Raw genomic sequence first — 18941 nt, forward strand, 5'->3', positions numbered from 1 at the left:
ACTGTTTTTATTTCGCTGATAATGGACTTTACAACTTACAAGCTCTGTTATGGACTGTTCTGTCTTATGATGCTGTGCAACCCCAACTGACCTGGTGCAGTCTTTCACTGGAGGTACCTCCTTGATCATACTTGAAGGAAACATGGCATTAAGGAAAAAGGAACTTATTAAAAGATGCATAATGTAAATACGTCTTCACATAGTTAATCTACCACTTTCTGATTGTAGAGTCACCTTTATTAGGGTGTATTTTACAGCTGACCTGTTTTGCAGTAATAAATGGTGATATAATTTATTACTATATAATTTATTATATCACTGCATTCATTACACAGTTCTGAGAGCAAATACTCGATGTATTCAGAAGAAAGATTGGCTCATACTTTGAAACAGTATGCAGTATTTTGGACTTATTCTGTCAGATGCTAAGGCTTCCTAGGCAGAAACTTCATTTCTTTTGCAGTTGCAGTGATATGGGGAGGAACTGCCAACTGTTATTCTGTAACCTGGGTTTAACTAGCAGTCTAGGAAGTAATTAGCCTGCTTGAAAGGGTGGAATTAAGTAACTAGAGGCCTTCTCACTACCCTTAAGAGGGAAGTGTAGGATTCTTCAGTAGGCACTGTATCATGTAATATATGTGGGCTACCCTAGGAAACAGAATAAATGGTAAGGTCTGGGAGATTTGCTGTGAGAGCACTCTGGGATGATCGGCATATGGAAGCATCGTATTGCTCCACATTATGCTTATTATTGATAATCATATTCGGTCCAAGTTGTAGGAGCTAAGGCATATCTTTAAAAATCCTGAAACTTGCATCTTGATAGTCATAGATGCATTATCTCTTCCATTTCTGTTTCCAATAATTAATTCATTACTTATGGATACTGTACAGGGAAGGAAACAAAAAGGTGGCTTTAGACGCATGAACAATGGGCACTAGCCCTCCCTGTCACCTACAGTCAGCTTTGTGTGTATGCCTAACACATGACCAGGGACTGTATCAGCCTGAGTTGCTGGAAGGAAAAGCAGTATTGTTGTTCAAGCAAGGTGAAGGGTGAACAGTTCAGCTAGTCTTCAGTATGCTTTTTATGTACCAGAAATACTCAAACCTCTCTAGATTGCTAGATAGTCCTTATTTACCAGTTTACTTGCTGTCTGGCACATGTAGTAAAAGCATAGCTGATATTAATAGCTTGCATGCCTCAGTGTTTTGGGTTGGAGCTGTCAGTAAGTTGTGAAAATCAAAATTTCTTGGAAGGAAATACCATTTCAAATGTCCTGCCTGTTGAGTGTATCTTGTAGGCCAGCTAAGCGGATTGGTGAGAAAGGTTCTTACATTCCTAGTATCTATCTGTATGAAAATTCAGTGAGTATATCTGTATTCCAGGCTTTGGGAGGGATTTGAGTGGTTTATCTCTGCTTATAAGTGTCAAGATAATTTCAGATTATTTTTACTTTGTGTAGAATTTGGTTGTGTAAGATGTCTGAAAGAAAGTGAAACTGTAGTTTGACTTTTAGCCTCGTGGTGTATTTAAAATGATCTCACTGACAGGAAGCACCTTGGTGGTTAAATATTACTGCTTTCTGCCATGTGAATATTTATTCTTAAACATTTTTTTAGTGTTTAAATGTGCCTGAGTAGTCTAAGGAAAATAAAATTGATAACCAAAAACTTCTAAATCAGAAAGCACTAACTGCAGCCCAGATGACCTCTGTTTAATTAGAAATCATTGGAGGTGGAGGCAGAGGGTGTAGCTAGATATTTTTGCTCCTGGTCACCTAATCTGGCACACCAACTTTAAATTGAGAAGCAAAAAAAAATGTTTATGCCGAACACAGAGCACTACAGCGCATCAGTTCCGAAGTCTGACTGTAAATGCTGTACCGGCATTCTTTTCTGAATGCTGGTAATTCACTTAAAACACGAAGTGCTGCAGAGCTTCATTCCTGACTGCAATATCAACATCCAGAAAATGCTGACAGTAAACTGAAAACTTGAGTGGAATCTACTGATCAGGACCCCTTTGCCCCACCCTAGCCACACCTCTGGTTGGAGGGAGTTGTGCAGGAAGATGTGAATGATCAGCATATTATTCACACATCATGGGAAGATAAAGGTGGCTTGGCTTACTGTTTGGGTGACACCAAATGGAAGCTTTGTCTGGTTCAGCCCACAGAGACCAGGCCTGAGGAATGTGCAGTTGTAATGTAGCCATTTAGGTAGGTCAGGAAGCAGTCATGCTGGGAAGCTTATGCACTCCTTCCCAAAGGCTAGTAGGTATAGCATCCATTGAAAGCTGCTGAAGGGTTGTTGGAAATGTGATGCCCACCACTGCTACCAGTATGTGATGGCCACCAATATGTGTCGCCCCCAACTGGGCCAGTAATCAAGGAGCCTGAATCTTCACCACTAACACTGGAGAGGGATGTGCACTTGGAATACAAATGGATACACTCAGTATTTCCAGATGCAGATTTCTCTGAATTAGGTATAATTTCCCTTAAGAGTGCACAGGGAGCACACTCAGTCTGGGGTCTGGATGCCTGTATATCTGCCTTCCTCCAGGTCCCCAATAAGACTCCCCACTGGTACAGCTGTATGACTAGGTCCTCAGCTGAGTGTCCAAGTCAAGTCCTCCAGCACCCTCTCTGTAAACCCAGTGCTTTGTGTCTCTGCTCCAAGTAGCTGACATACACACTGACAGATTAATTTTCACACACACACACACACACACACACACACACACACACACACACACACACTGGAAAGGCTAGCACAGATTACTCGCTCTACCAACTTGGCCAAGACTATAAGGTAGATTCGCTGCCACCAGTCAGTACTTTAAGGCTTTTAAAAGGGTATCCAATTATAATGTGTAATATTAATACTAATAAAAATGGTAATAGTTCTCCAAGACGGCTAGGCATTCTGGAGTGGCCCACACAGTGTCACCAAATAAATATCAGTACTGTCTAAGGTTAGATGTTTTCTACAAGGACAAGCCACAATAAAAATTTTAAAAATATTTAATAATAAATAATAAAGGTACATGAAAATACTGAATACATATTCACAGTAAACCACAGAGTTTAGGTCACTGGTAATATTGAAAAGAACATTGATGGACAGACTCAGACAAATAAAGAAAAACAATATCTAAACTAAGCTTTACTATATTCCTGACTGAATCTAAAAAATGTTGCTGTTCCCTAGTTAAGTTACTTACTACCACAAGGCAAGATGCTGTGGGTGAGGGACTTTCTAGTCAGGCTTCCCAAACAGAATACTCAGTACTTTGAGATTTCTCTTTGTAATATATAAAATCCAATTTCCAAGAGAGCTGGCAGAATGACCTCATCTGGTCACCTGACTGTAGGTTCTCACAGTATTCCTCTTTGAAGCTGAGACAGGAAGTTAGCACAGATGGCCTCAGTACACATCCAAATGTTTATGGCAGTGCCTGGGGCCTCCCGTCTTTTCACTGAGCTAATGGACAAAGGCTCTTCCCCAGACCCAACGTCTCCTGTCCGATTCAGCACTCTGGGGTGCCTTTTAAGGATTTAACTGCTCATTTACATTTCCCTTATTTTTCTTAAAGTTAACCTCTGCTGTGCCAGTATCCTCTATTAAAACACATACATTTAATTCAGCTACCGTAATACACATACATTTCTTTTCATTTCAGCAGGATACACTGTTGATATATTTCAACATAAGCAAACCTCGCAAATACATTTTCAGCACAAGTATCTGTACAAAATCAGTTTGATATACAAATGACATACAGTTCTAATACATTTGTAACACAAGCATCTTGTGTAAATCAGTCATTCTATACAAAACTCCGAATGGCTATGTTGGCACTTGCCGATATCATCACAGGAGCTCCTTGGGGTAAGGGGATACCTTGATGAATGTCTGAATGACAACCCCAAGATCAGTTCTCACTTCTCGGGAGAACTAATATTCCTCATAATGGCTCACGAGGAATGCATAGATGGATTGTTTGTGTGGTACTAATATTCGGCAGGCGGAGTGGTTTAAAAAATCCATCTTGTGACTGAAATGGGTGAAACTCAATGGAACATTTTAGGCATGTTAAAACTGTGGCATTTTAGAAAGTTTAGTATTCTTGTTAACATTCAGAGTTATCCTTCTGGAAGAGAATCAGATTCAACCAGTAAATATCTCCTGTTCAGATAAAAATGAGGAGTTTAGCCAGAAACGTCCTTCTACTTTTGAACTTGAAGCAGAGGCTCAAGATAAGTGTGACTGTTGTACAGCATTAGAATATGGTAATGCTGACTTGACTGTTAAACATGAGGCACTTAGTGCGAAAGAGAGCTTGATTTCAGTGCCCCACATAATGGCCAATTTTCATATTTTATGCTATTAAAAGCTGAGCATTTTTTGAATGTGGTACTGAGCAGCATTCTGATGAAAGAATGATTTTTTTTATGTTAACTGAGTCTAATTCTAATTCATCTTCTTGATTTGCTCTTTCTTCTTTCATAGGTATAAAAAGTTGCACACTTCTGGAAACACAGTTTTTCATGAACATGATGATATTTGTAAAGGTTTTAGCTCCACTTTCAGGTTTTATCGTGTTATTGTAGCTTGTCCACTACTTATATCCTTGTTTCTTGATTTGGACCAAGAGAGTATGTCTGGTGAAAGTACATTTTTACATGATCTGCATCAACATTTCAACTATCAGGAGTAACAGCCATAGGTGCTAGTCATCTCAGCACATGATAACTTTTCCACACTCAAACTACTCTCCTAATTCCATAATGCTCTGTGCCATCTCCCTTCTCCAGATCTGTTTTGCCATGGAACAGCTTGCATCAGAGGAAAGATTCCCTGGCTGTAGATACATTGTTTTTAGAGATTTCATTTCCTTTTTTGATTGTGGACAGTTTTTGAAGTTGAATAATCATTTTCATGTCTATGTGACACACAGGTCTGAACTTTCTATTCTGATTAGGAAATGTTTAAGTCTGTAGTTTGCTTTTCCTAGTCCCATAATGCTTAGGCCACCATTTTGTGTTGACTTTTGTACAGTTATAGAAGTTTGCTGTTGTATTGAAATTAGACTGAAGGCCAGTGCATCCCTTTACTGGCAACATCAATCATTGCCTTAGCTTAGATGTCCAGTGGTCTGTCTACATCTGTTACTTGGGCACTAACTTGCTTGATTCTGGACATTTGTAGGCCTGGAGACCTTGATGTTGAGACATCAACCCTAATGACAACAAGCATGCCGTCTGGGCAATTTTAGGTATCAGTGTCATCAGCATTTGCACACCTTGGCATGCAACTACTTGCATCAGTGTTGATATTTGGGCTGACTTCAGTTCTGAAGTTGGGATATCAGCACTGACCATCTTATCATTACATTCATGCAAATGAAAGTGACATTGATGTACCACTTCATGTTAAATGAACAGCCTCTTGATTATACACTGGCAATGAGCTCAGCCTCAGACTTTCATAGATCTGTCTTTAGCTCTTGCATCTTCTCCCTCTTTTTCATCCTTGTGCAAGGAGAGGAGGTGTAAGAGGAAATGCATAGACTCTATACTCAAAGCTTTTACCCCAGAAACAGAAAATGGCAGTAAAAAATACTCCTCATCGTCTCCTTCCAGAGACTTCAATTTTGAGGAACTCTATTGTAATGGGGCAGAATGGGGATTGGCCAGTTGATTCATCTCTAAATCAAAGGACATTTTGAAGGTGGCTTTTTACTGTCCTCCACTTACCTCTTGGGGGATTCCCTGCACAGACAGTGTGGTTGTGTTTATTTTATAGAACGCATAAAAAGAGCTTTGCATTGTAGCACACACTCCTCAGAGATTAGACAGGATCCTCTGGCCTCCCAAGGACTGGAACTGTTAGACAAAATCACCACTGGTTAACTCCACAGTGGCAACAGCAGACCTGAAATTAGACTCCAAAGAATGAGAAGCCATCAGTTCATTCTGCCAACAAGGAGTTTAGAGTGATGGACCACTCTAGGAAGTGCATTTATGTTTCTGATACCTTTACCATAAAGGAGCTAAACTACCTTTCCCACATGATTCATTTTCAGTATGAGCTGGTTAATAAGATGTCCCTCACATTGCAAAAGTTGCTACACTGCAGTTTTAGTAAGTTAGAGCTGCAGATACTCACACCATATGACTAACACACACTGCAGTCAGTGGAGTGGCTAGGATACTGAGGATAAATGTTACTATTCACAGATACACCTTGTTATCCTGTTACTGACAACTTCAAGGTATTCTTCACCAAATGCTCTGTTTAAAGGTACCAAACATTTCATTTCAGAGGTGAAAGCCAAACTGCTGAAATACGTTCAAGAAGGAAGGATACCCAGTTTTGTTAGTAAGAAGGTTTTCACTCCTCATTAGACATTTTCCCAAACTTAGAGGAGTACAAGAAAAGTGTGGTTTATAAAGTGACAGCAGCATGCTTTTAGTGAACTTTCTGACATAGAGCAGTGTGGTCACATTTTTTCTAGTGCAGATACCTCCAGATAGGTAAAGATAACCAACAAAATCAGGGATTCCGCAGCCCTCCTTCTTGGGGGTAGTCAGAGAACTCCTGAAGGGAATTGCCTGACTGTCTCACTTTGGAGGTAGCCATGGTTGGGTTCCACTTGCATGCATGGGAGGCTGCCATGTAAGACAGGTGGATAAGGACGGTCATATTCAGAGTGTACAGCATTCACTTTCTTTTGTAGCCCTGGCCACATTTACTTCCCCATTCAGAAGTTCTACTCCATTTATTTATTTAACTGAGTAAGTGGACTGATCATGAGGACCTGTTTCAGCCATGACCCAAGCCTAGGTGTTCATTGTGCAGTTCTCTTCCATTATGTCCTTCAAAGGAGGGTGGATATGCTGTTTGGACCTCCAGGACACATACCTGCACATCAAAATTGCAAAGGAGTTAAGGAGGTTCCTGCAGTTCAGAGCTACAGGTAGTCACTTTCAGTCCATTGCTTTATCATTTGGTCTCATGACAGCCCCCAGGGTGTTTGCCAGCTGCATATCCACAGTATTAGCTAACCAGAAACTGTCAGGGACAAAACGTTTTCCTTATCTACACAGCTGGCTACTAGCAACCCCTACTCAGGAGTCATTGATTCAAGTAAAATAGTCCTACAGAAATACAGCCTCATGGAGCAGAGGGCTGAAGCCCTGACTGTGATTCATATGACTTAGTGTTCTGTTAATTGCGCGAGCACTTGGGAAGATGGGAGTGAGTGGCCACTACTGGCCCATCCATCTTGGTTGGAGGGAGGCAGTTGTGGTCCATCACTTGAGAAACAACTAAAAGGAGCAGTGGGTATTGTATCCATGGAGAATGAGACTTTCAAGCCCACACTGTCAGTACAGTGCAGGTGCACATGCCAAGGATACCATGCGTGGCAGCATGCAAACTTTCCATGTAGGTAAGGCAGTTATGGTGGAGCCAGGGGAACTACTGCTGGAATAGGACTTTAGAGGAGGTCCCTTGCACTGATGAAGGAAGCATGTTGAACCCCTGCGCTAGGAACAAATGGACATAGGACTCTTGCTGTGCTTAAGGGTGGGACTTGGTACATCGTGAGGTCTGAGCGTTGGTGTCCCCTCCCCAGCTAACCCAATATCCATCTCTCAAGCAGAGGAATGAAGGGATCAGTTGGATGTAGACACCTTTGGGTCAATCAAATGAATGAGCGGAGGAGTCCCTTACTTAGATTGTTCCAGTCCTAGGAGATCATGGGAAGTATAGCCATTCAGCATACCCCACAGAGATCTCCATTCCCTTTGACTAACCTTATGGTTTCTCCAGTTCCATTACTGGCCGTGGATACTGCACATCCATAAAGAATTGTCCATATCCTTACATCTTGGTCTCCCCAGAGGACTTCGTCCAAATTAAAGTATAAGAGAAAGTGGTCAAGGCTTTTCCTTTTGAGCAAATTCTTAGGGGGTTGGATCTCTTCAGAGTTCCAGTTAGATTACTTATTCTTTACCTGCCCTTGATCTTTGACTCTAGTCTTTGTTATTCTTCCCTGAAGTTACATTTAGTAGTGATTTCCATCTTTCACCAAAGTTTGTCATTCCTCACTGGCTTTCTTAAAAATATAAGAATCTTTCTTTTAGTTACTTTTTGAAGACCCCCCCCCCCCATTCATAAAAAATCTGCTTCCCTCACATCAGAAAAGCTAATATAATCTCCTTTTGCACAGGCTTCTACAGCAGACTTAAAATATAACATCCTTACCTGGAACATCTTATTTTTGATAGCAGTTAATTTAGCAGGAATGACTTCTGATTTTTCACAAAGTCATCGTGCCTCTGAGAACTAACCCATTTTTCATACCCAAAGTACCACAGTGACAAATTTAAATCAAGCTATTCATTTTCTTGTCTTTTTTTTTCCTCTCAACATTCCAACACACGGAAGTAGCCATTGCTTTATGTGGCTATACACTGGCAGCTGTAGCTCTATTTTACAAGATGAAAGAAATCAGAAAAGCTGATCAAAGTCACACTATCCAGGTGGTCTTTCAGAATGCATTATGTTTTGTTATTGAAAATGCTGCAGAGGTTTGCATAAAAAGCCTAAAGCACATTCCCCAAGAGCAGTGGGCTACCTGTGAAACTGTATTCAGATATTACACTGGGTGAAATTGTATACCTGTGACTTGGGTTTCTCTGTGTGCTTTTGTATATAACTATAAGATGGATGAGACCTCAAGGTCTAGGTTTGCCCTTGTCTATACAGTTGTTAGGGATATTTTCCCATAATACTACCCAACAGGAATAGCTGAAGGATTTGTCATATCTGCTGAAGTGGCCTGATTGACTTCCCATAGCAGTAGATCTTCCATGTCCACCCACTTCACCATCCCCGTCAGCTTGGTGGCTTACTGAAGCAGTCACATGGCGCACAGGAAAGATATAGCTATAGAACCCTCACTACACACATTATATAAATTCGTATGTGCTACAGACAGTTTCTAAAGTTTTGTACAAGGGTACAGGATTCTGCCTCAAGCTATGGAAAAAAAAATCTCTGCCCATCACATTTTCTCCCATCTATCTTATTTGAAAACTTTTGAAAAAATATGAAAATAAACTAAATTTAATTGTGGTAATTTCTCACTTGTTGAGGCAACTGTAGATTTTTCTTATGTTAGAAAATGTCAGCCTATCCATAAAACGGTCTTTCAGTAAAGTTGTGGTTGTGCATCAGTAAGACAGGATGATACTCCTTCTCTTCACTGGCTTCATTTACAGTGAGGATGCTGTAATTGTGGTTGTAAACAGTGGTATTTTCTCTACAGACGTGGTATGGATCTTGCGTGAGACTAGAAATCCTCCAACTACAGAAGCTTATGTCTTTTTTTCTAAATAGAACAGATTGTCATGCTTTATTTGAAAGTGATGTTTATTAGTTAGCTGTCAGGAGTTTTCAGTTAATTTGATTTATAATGTATAAATTATGTCTTCCCATTTAATTGTATTGAGTTCTATGCATACCACTCAACTGTTTGGAATTTCACAGAATGTCAAAGTTTTTGTCTCATATTTTTTGGTCTGTTCTCATAAAATTGTTGTTTTTCTGATAACATATTGAGAACTGAAGTCAGTAAATAATTACTGACATTTGAGTTTCAGGCTTTTTAAGTTTATAAGAGCAATATTTAAAATCAGTCCGTGATTTTGAGACATTATCTCACTATTATTTATGGCTTTGTCTGTATGTCTTGTATGGTTCTGTGTGTAATCACATGGTGCTAATTTTGTGTTTGTAAGAGGTGATGTACGAAAGGTAAGGTTCAGTCGGAACTGTGAAATTCAGCTGTCATAAACTGTTATCTTGCAGGCCATGTTTTGCTCTTCTCTGTTTAAGCTGTCTGGTTGTACCTAAGGTATTGGTTTCTGTGCATTGCCTTTTGCTCCACTGTTATGACAGCTTCATAAATCTTTTTCATGATCGGCTTGGGGTGTTCCAGAATCAGAGTTTGAATCTCTGTAGGATTACTGTTTGTATTTCGGCAGAAAAAGAAGCACTCATTCTTTGTTTCGTCCATAGCCGACCTTAGGCATAGGCCAACTAGGCAGCCGCCTAGGGTGCCACTGTAGCAGGGATACTTCTCCAGTAATTTGGATGGTGTATGTAGACCAGGATGGGGGCACCAAATGGTGTGGGACGGGCACTGTGGAGCTCTTTTGTCTAGGGTACCAGTTGACCAAAGGCCAGCCTTGGTTCCTTCTTCAACTATAGATCTATTGTAAGAAGGATTAATGGTATTTTGGGATCATAGCATGATGAAGGAAGCATTTTTATCGCTACCTTTAATTTATGGGATGTGCTAAATTTTCGTCAGTTAATTTTATTGTAACGAGTTGCCCTAACAACACTGTTTATGACATATTCAGTGTTCTGAATTGTGGGCTAAGAGTGTGGAGTCCCAAAACAGTGCTTGCCAATATGTACAGTCTGGTATCAAAATATAACATGAACCAGGAAAAGTACACGTCAACATTTTGTATGGACATGGGGGACAGTAATCAACATTTCTGCTGGTTAATTGCTCCAAAGGCAGTACAATGTCATACTGATTTCCAAAGTTATGTATCCTTGAACTGAAGATAAAACAGAGTTTATGTAGGGTCACACCCTCCCACGTCATGGGATGCAGGGTGGGGACACAGCTTCACCATATCTTTCAGATGTAGTTTTCCTAGTATTTGCCCAGGGAGAGTATGTATAGGTGAAAAGCAATGCTTACTGTACTGCAATTGTTCCAAAGTTGATATTGTGAGATAGAGACTATATGGAATTTGTATATTAATTCCATTTTTATTAGCAGCGATCATGTTATCCATGATGTTGTGGGAGTAAATGTTTTCAAGTGCTGCTTTGAAACACACAGCTTTGTTTGAGGTTTTCTATTTGAACCATTAATGATTACAGAACAAGTTTTTTGATTATTTGAAATATAGTTTTACTAAACAAGTTCATTCTTTTAAAGTTTATTTTCTCACTCAGTTATTGTATTTTGCCCTCTAATAATATAATGGTTTCATGCAGTGAAGTTTTTTAAACGTCTTTATTAAACAGCATTTTTAAAAAATGACATTACACATATAGTAATGGAAAAGAAACAACATAATAACATTGCTGTTGTTTTCATCTAGTATACAGATGTTTTCTTTTTAACAATTTTCATGCATTCCATCTGTTCATAACTTGCTCAATTTCTGCCATCCCTTAAATTTCACCCCTCCTGCTGAACCCTTGTCTGCATGTATTGTTTGCACAAATTCCATTTATGTCTTCCCATTTTACACCTTTTCTGAAGACCCCACCTTCATTTCTTTTACAATATTCGGTACTTCAGCTCTCTGTTTAGATGTTGATTTCTGTGTTTTAGTAACTGCTTTTTTGGCAGCCACTAATGTTAAACTTAGTAAGGCCTTATTATATCAAGGGAATTCAGATTGTATATCCCAGCTCAAAAGAAACATTTCCGTAGTTACAACCATATGTTCCCCCAACACTTCTAACAAAATACTCTGTAGAAACTTTTTAAAATCTACCTACTCATTGCATTCTAAAAAAACATGTTTCCGATTACCTGTCCCTTTCCCATCATACCTTCAGCATTTGCTATCTACACGAGGGAGAAAAATCTCTGAAGTCTGCTTGGCATGAAAAAATATCATTGCAAACATTCCCATGCAAAATCTAAACCTTCTGGACTTTTATTACATACTTGGGAGCCATACAAGTGATGTCCCACTGTTCCTTTGTAAATTACCTTTCCAGTCTTCAGAGCTTAGAAAATATTGGAAATACTGATTGATTCTTACAGTTATCGTACACAATTTTATATGCTCTACTAATTATCCTTGTTTAACAGCATCTGTTTTTTTTTCTAAACTTGACTAAAAACTGAACCATAGTTTGTCTTTCACTTAGCACTCTCCTATCCCTTTCTCTTTGCCTATGGACTGTTAATAGTCTGTTATCAATCCAGGGCATGGAAGTTAGTCTCCAACCTGTTTTCCACAGACGTCTGCTTGGCTTCATCCTTCTTTGCTATCTTTTCTCACCCAGTTATCTGTTTTCAGTACCTTGGTTCCTTTCATGATTTTTTCTAGTAAATTCCAGTCCCCCTCATGTTTATTTTCTATAACCTAGTTTGCAGTCGGTCATCCCTGCTTCTAAAATTACCTCTCTCCTTTTCTGTGTTGGCTTAGTTTTTAGAATACTTTCTGATAAACTTATTAATATAATATTCTGTATGGTTGTCATTATTCTCCTTAAGGACAGAGTAGGATTTTGGATGGAGGTCCTTATTTTTCATACCCCCTTTCCTCAATTTCATAATTGTTCATTAACTTTGGTTTATACTCTTATGCTTGAGATATGCATATGAGCCTTAATTGTGTAGCTCTAAAGTATCAGTTCAAATCAGGTAATCCTAAACCACCTTGTCCTATTTAACTTTTGCCCTCTTCCCCTCCCAAATGTTCCTTCAACTCTTTTATTAATAATCATCCATAACTTCTCTTCTAGTTGATAAAACATATGCCTGTCCTGTATATAAACCTAAAAGAGACTAAAAACATATTCATTGTTTGTGCCTTATTATCAATATCCATAATTAAGAGCATCCAGCTTCTCTTTTTGTATTATCTTTTGTTTAATCTCTTCCCATATATCCTTAGCTACCATAACAGAATCCTTTTTTAATCTATGCTCCTAAGTACTTTGTGTTATCATGTCCTTATAAATATTGGTACAGCTGAACCAGTTCATATGCGGGTACATAGTGTACTGCTGTAACCTTTGTTTTATCTTCATTTTTTATGTCCTGAAGAGACTAGAATTGACTCACAATCTTACAGAACATCAAAATAAGTTTTTTCTGGATTTACTATGTGTAAAATTATGTAATCTGCAAATAAAGCTAACTTTTTTGATAACCATGCCAGTTATATCTTTGAATTTGTGAGGCCCTTATTTCCTTTTCTAATGGTTTTAAATTGTAAAGCAAGTAACAAAGGAAAAAAATGGCATCTCTGCATGTTTCCTCTGTTTGAAACATAGCTTGTTGGAGAGGAACCCTCCCATTTCAGTCCTTGCCTCCAGTCCTTCATATATCTTGCTAATTAACCTCATTATTGTATTAGGGGAATGCAAATGCTTCCATTACCCTCCTCATAAAATCCTGGCTTACATTGTCAAATGCTTTCTCTGTATCAAGACCCACTAACAACAGCAGTATTTTCTTACATTCTGCTTCCTTCTGCATCATCATTGTTCTGTTAATGTTGTCAAATGTTTGCCTCCCCTTTACTAAATCACATTCATCTGTATCTATCAATTTTGGCAAGACCTTTGCCATTCTTTTAGCTAGTATAGATAATAACTCTTTATAATCATGGTTTAAAATTGAAATGAGTCTGTATAAAGCTGGGTCTGGTGGGTTTTTACCATCTTTAAGTAATACAGCCAGCACAGCTTTTTTTCAAGATGCTGGTGCGTCTCCTCCTTTTGAAATACTGATAAATAAAATCTTCCACATCTTTATCGTTCTCTTCCCTCCTAACTTGCAGACTTCCAGAGCAATGTCATCCATTCCCAGAAACATTCCTGAAGATTGATTATACGTCACCATTTTTATCTCTTCTCCTCCTGTCTTCACTGGTAGTTGTTGAGCCTCATCTATCTCTAACCTTAGCATAATTAAGTCTTCCATATCTTCTCTTTATTTCCACATTTCACTGTTTTATACAAATTTTCATAAACTTTTCTAAAATATCTCTAATACCTGTACAGGATCTGTGGTTATTTTTCTTGTTATAGGCTGCCTAAGTTTGGCAACAATTCTTTCTAATTTCTCAAGCCTGTTATTGTGCTAAAAGTTTTTGTGCTCTGGAGTTATCAAAAAATAGTTGCTTAACAACAATCATTCTAAACATATGCATATTATCCAGGTATTCCCTTATTTTCTCTTAAGCACTCTGTATTTTCACCACTTGTTCTGTGAGATTCCCCTTATTCTGCAATACTTTAACCCTTTTCAGTCTCTCTAAGTAATCCCTGTTACTTCTTAACCATATTGCTTTCTCATTTATTTCTACCCTATTTTTAAACTTCATTTTATCCCACTCACTAATTATAACTTCTGAAGATATTTCTTCTTCCGTAATGACTCGTAAGTAACTTCCACTCCCCATAAATTCCTCTCTTTTAAATGAGTAGCTGGTAAAGTGCCAATTTCTCATTTTTACTTCAGTGTATTCTGTGGTGGTGCAGCGGTAGCATTGTTGCCTCACAGCAAGAGGTTCTCCCGTTTGATTCTCGGTTGGAGTGCGGGGAGTGCCTTCTGTTTGGAGTCTGCATGTCCTCCCCGCGGTTGGGTGGGCGTTCGAAAGACATGCATAAATGGGCACCTCGGCATTCGTGAAAATCTACTGCCAATCATTAGCGGACCGGAGTTCCGCTGTGGCGACCCCTAACCGGGAAAAGCCGAAAGACAACAACTTCAGTACTGTGCATATTTATCTTGGTTTTTATTGTTGCATAGAATAATTATTAGATGTATGTCGAAGCTTTCAGTTAAATCCATGTGTTCCTGTGGAATACAATTTCCATCTAGTCTAACACAGTTATTGTACCTTGGGGAATAATATGTAAATTCTCTTCAGATTCCTACTACGGAACTGACATTTTCTGTGCTAAGTATTTTAAGAAATTTATTCAGAAATATTCAGTCTTTTGTTATATTTTCCCTTCTAGCTTCTTGATACATCCTCACTATTGCAAATCAAGTTCCAGTCCCCATTTATAAGTAACATGCCCTACTGAAGGCTGATTATTTCCCCTAAAAATTTCTTAAGCTCCATAATAGCAGGTTTTGGTGGAATATAAATACATGTCAAAGTAGTCCTCCTCTCCTGTCAATAGCCCCTTATTATCACAAATCTACCATTATCGTTTTTTCTGTTCTGTCACTATTTGAACCCCTCTAGCAATTAGTATAATTACTTCCCTTTTCCATCTATCCCCAATACTCTGCTGAATCTCCATCCTGAAATCCTTTCTTTGTCAAGTTCACATGCCTCCTGTACCATTGCTGTTTGCACTCTGCAATTCCTAATATAATTCAATGCTTTTTCCTTTTGTCTATACCTTTAAGACCATTTATGTTCCAAAATAATATGGATAACAAAACCATTATAATACATTACAGTTTTTGAATGTTTATTTCTAGCTTTTGTGGTATAAATGCACACACTAATAGGTTCATAGGTAGGTACTAGGCTATCAGCCCTAGGGCCCATACAAGCCTAGCCAAAAAATGTACCCTGGCTTTCGCCACCCAAGAAATTTATTTTCCTGTGCCCCTGTCGAGCAGAGCCATAGAAGTGATCCCCGGGGTGAATTTCCCATTTCCCATCCAATCATCAAGATTTTTCTTGAAGAGTGCTTATGAGGAGCTCTGTTTGACATAGATAGGTAGTTTGTTCCAGAGTATGGGAAGTCTCTGGGACAGGAATCTATCCCTCCAGCATGTTCTGTTTATTGTGGTGACAAGGTTTAGGTCCCTAGAGCTTGTAGCTCGGAGGGATTGGGATTTCTTTAAGTGGAGCATGTCCAACAGCTCTGGGTTTGACATAGCTTTGTACGTTAGGAAGAGATCGCCCCTGAGTAGGCGATATGCGATGGAGTAAAGCTGTAATTTTTTGAGACTGTCTGCATAGGGCATCTGTTTGAGGCCAGTAATCCTCTTTGTGAGGTATTTCTGTGGTCTTTCCAGTAGTTGTAGATGTCTTGTGAGGTACATTCCAAAAGGGGCGTTGTACTCTATAATGGGTCTAATGAGTGATGAGTAGAGGGGAACAACGACCTCTTTTTTTTCTGGATGAGAATCCTTTTGTGATGAGATGAGCCACGTAGAAGGATTTCCTGACCACTGTGGCGATGTGATTATCAAAGGAGAGACTACTGTCCACCTGTGTCCCAAGGTCTCATCACATTTTCGGCATTAAGTAGACTACCAGCTATGTGGTAGTTCATGGGTACAGAGTTTTTACCAAAGGGGATGACAATACACTTTTTGGCATTGAGCTTCAGGCCATGGCTTAGACACCAGGTATCTGTCTCAGTGAGGCCCTTTTGTAGTTTGTCCACATCGTTAGGAGTTTCGATTATGGCTCCTAGTTTGCAGTCATCTGCAAACTTTGTTAGCCAAAGACCTTCTGTGTTGGCCTGCACTTCAGTTTGGCAAGCTGTTTTATACAATTGTTTTTTTTTCCTTCATTTGAACCTATGTTGCATTTTTAAATGTTAACCCTTGAACAAAAAAATATATTTTCAGAACACCCTATCCCATATTATCTTAGAACAAACACACAAAACTATGCACATTTTCTAAATATTAAGTTTAACTCTCCAGGTAGGAATAATTGTCCCAAATTAACAGCTGCACCTATAGGCTTTACCAAACCTAAAACGCTGTCTGTTTTTTTTTTTTACTTACCTGTATTCCACTCCCTGATGTGAAAAACAGCTTATATGATTTCAGAAAACATTAACTTCTTTCTGTTTTACCTGCTCCATTTTGTTTTTTATTTTAAGAAATCTGCTTGTCGTAGTGATTTTCTGCTGGGGGAAGAAACCTATATTTTTTGTCTGTGAGTTGCTTAAACTGATAGAGCTGCTTTCTGTTTTACCTGCTCCATGTTGTTTTCTGTTTTAAGAAATTTGCTTGGCCTGGTGTTTTTGGTCTGTGTTAGAGATAAACACTTAAGTTATCTGGACTGCACATTTCATATCAGTTTTTTTCCCACTGGTTAAATTTTTTCTTGAGCGATACTTAAATATACAGTAAATTTCTGAGTCTTTGTCTATTCTGAGAAGACTCCAAGCCTGCATAAACTATAAGCACTGCTGGTTTGCTGGTTATTTTCCCACCCACTCTACCTTTCCTTGATCTGCTTTTTAAACCTGGTGATTTGAACCTATCCACACTTACTGTAAATGGTGCTTTACAAGCTGTTCTTTTAATACACTGTTATTGATATATTGAATTATGTATTTGCTTTTCTTGTTATTTTGAAAAAAAGTGCATTTTGTCTCCCATTGTCTGTTCTACTGAGTTACTTGCTCTGAATTTATTTAACTGCTGGATAAAGTATTTTATTTTTGTACTCTAGCAAGCACTTTTTTGTGTTCTTACATCAAGAGATCAGTGGATTTTCCATCTAGTGCACTGGGTGGTAGCCTGGTCTGTTTAGGTTAGGGAAACACTTGAGTTTTTTGCATGTAGTTTTATTGGCTGGAGAGCTTATTAGTCAGCTTGTCTTGTTTTTAGTGCCTTTATAAATTCTGTAGAACTGAGTGGCTCTTGGCTCATTTCTACAAAGTGAAATACATTTGTTGAATAATCACACATTTATAAGCTGGTTAAAGTACACTGCTGTATACATGTCTTTTAAGTTTGTTTGTGGTAGCATTTCATATCTTTAAGTTTGTTTTTGTTTGTAGTAGCATTTTACTCCAGACACTCCTTTACTGTGCTTTTTTATTAGGAGGACTGGAATTATTCATATAGTGGTAGTAATTGTTTACCTGGTCTATCTGAGCTGGGAAGCAAACAAAAGGACTCTAAGTATAATCATTGTATTAGCCAGAGGGCTCAGTCATTTTTCTGTATTTCCAGTGCTGGTATAAATCTGGCACATTTGCATGGAGCTGTTCACTGTGCCATTGCCCTGTACAGATGCAAACATCTGGAAATATTGCTTATTTTCATTTTACTTTGAAAGTTCACTGTGCTAGTTACCTTATTAAAACACCCAGAACTATTGCTGTTCAGAGAGCCTCGGATTTGGCGCTAGGCAGCATCACTGGTTAGGTGCAGATTACTTCATGTAAGCACACTTCTCTCATCCGGTTACAAACACCATCCATTCCTATTCATGTACACATTAGGACCTGCATCCATGGATGGTCACTTTCCTGCTATCTCTGCCATCTTGGTGGACATGGGTATCCTCCGGCAATGTAACATTTTCCTTATGTACACTGACAATCACTTAATTCTTGAACAGACAAATACAGTATGTGAGAGGTATAGTTACACATTGATATTGGAGGCTAGACTCCCACATACAGACACAAAAGGCAGCAAACAGGTTGTCAGCGACTTACATACATCCCTCACTGCACCCACAAAGGACCACTCACATAGACCCACATATGCTGAGGTGCTCACATGTAGCTTACCCGAACCTTAAAGGCCTCTTAGGTGCAGTTTGTAGAAACTCTGCATGTACACAAACAAGACAATTCCCATCACAACACATAAAGCCCCATCTCATTGTGCCTCAACTACCAAGCCCATAAGGCAAAACACTCCACAATCCAATATTCTTGTCATAGGAGATTCCATTGTGAGATATAGTGATGTCCCCCTTACCAGGCTGGACTAGGAAAAGGTTGCAATTAGTTGCCTGTGAGGGCCCTGGACTCGCCAGATCACACAACCACTCAGATCAGTTACCCCTAAGTACCAGTTTGATTCATAGTCCATATGGGCATGAATGACCTAAGATGTACCTCGTTGGACTATATGATGAGAGATATGATTAAGATCTCAGAATATGTGTCACATGCAGGTTTGAGCTTAGCACTGAACAGCATTCTGCTGTCTCCAAGGATGATGCCACAATGACTTTAACAATTGGCTTAGTTACTAGTGTCATTCCAAAGGGTCCAGTACTTGTCAGCCTAGGAGGGCATAGTTGATAGGTATACTGCTTTGCCAGTGATGGTCTTCACCTGCCACCGCTAAGCTTTCGGATATTGGCCAAAACACTATCCAGCCATGTAGTCCCTTTTTTAGGCATTGCCAA

At 39.0% G+C, this 18941-nt stretch overlaps 1 protein-coding gene across 1 annotated transcript in view; it reads left to right on the forward strand.

Annotated features, from left to right (window-relative positions):
• The window catches only part of THADA (THADA armadillo repeat containing), a 3943996-nt gene that overhangs the window by 3268347 nt on the left and 656708 nt on the right, over window positions 1-18941 (forward strand). The gene's annotated exons all lie outside the window — the stretch shown is intronic.

Source organism: Protopterus annectens, chromosome 6.part0, assembly GCF_019279795.1.
Source record: "Protopterus annectens isolate FY-2018-M chromosome 6.part0, PAN1.0, whole genome shotgun sequence".
NCBI classification, from domain to species: Eukaryota; Metazoa; Chordata; order Ceratodontiformes; family Protopteridae; genus Protopterus; species Protopterus annectens.